The sequence below is a fragment of the Lepus europaeus genome, chromosome 11 (assembly GCF_033115175.1).
Source record: "Lepus europaeus isolate LE1 chromosome 11, mLepTim1.pri, whole genome shotgun sequence".
Classification (NCBI taxonomy): domain Eukaryota; kingdom Metazoa; phylum Chordata; class Mammalia; order Lagomorpha; family Leporidae; genus Lepus; species Lepus europaeus.
Window position 1 is genome coordinate 74912146 of NC_084837.1, and position 906 is coordinate 74913051.

At 40.5% G+C, this 906-nt stretch overlaps 1 pseudogene; it reads left to right on the forward strand.

The window, feature by feature from the left end:
- The first annotated feature begins 315 nt into the window (after positions 1-315).
- Positions 316-513, forward strand: LOC133770872 (small nucleolar RNA U3; annotated as a pseudogene).
- Positions 514-906: the final 393 nt, after the last annotated feature.

The following is a 906-nucleotide window of genomic DNA, read 5'->3' on the forward strand; positions in this document are numbered from 1 at the left end:
GTAAGTACTCATTAAGTTATTGTATGAACAAATGTAGTCCCTAAGGGTGAACAACATGTGATATGAGCATGAACCAGTTATGTTAAATGCTCTACATGTATCATTTTATATATAAACAATGTAGTGATTTGGATGAACAACCCTACTGCCATCTTATAGGTGAGAAAGTTGAGGCTAGGTGAATTTCTTTTTCACTATCACATTGTCTTGGAGCCTGTGTTCAAACCCATTACTGTCTGACTCCATCTGAACTTTAACCAGTTCTTTCATGTGGCTACACTATCTTCTGACCCAGGTAGAAATACCAATGGTAATGAGACAATGATTTCAGGGATCACCTCTGTAGCTCATTACTAGAGAAGTTTGCCTGAGTGTGTAGAGCACAGAAAACCATGAGGAGGCGGCTCAGCATTCTCCGAGTGTGAAGCTGGCTCTTGGTGTCACTTCTTCAGGAGTGTCATTGGCCATTATGGTTGCCCTTTGTAGGGGTAAGAGGAGGGGACACAGTTTGGCTGAAAAACAATGGCTACTCCTGTACTAAGCATTTAAACGATCTTGTTTCTACTAAAATCCTGTGAACCATGCACAACCGTTCACTTTATGAAAGTGGAAACTGAAGCCTTAGAATCCAATAACTTCTCATGATCGGTTTAAACAATGTCAATACACCAAACAGTCCTCTGACTACTGTGTGACTTAATTTTTCTCTGCCAGATTTATATTCTAAACACGGGCCTTGTAATATTCAAGAAATCTGTCAAGCCACCGTCTCGCAAATGAGAGCCCCTTTGTTTCTAGAGGCTTCTGTGTTTCCAACAATTATTTTTCATGTTCCTCTGCTGACCAAACTGATAATTGGTGACTTCTCATCTGGTCACGTCTCTGGATGACAAATCGCATTACATC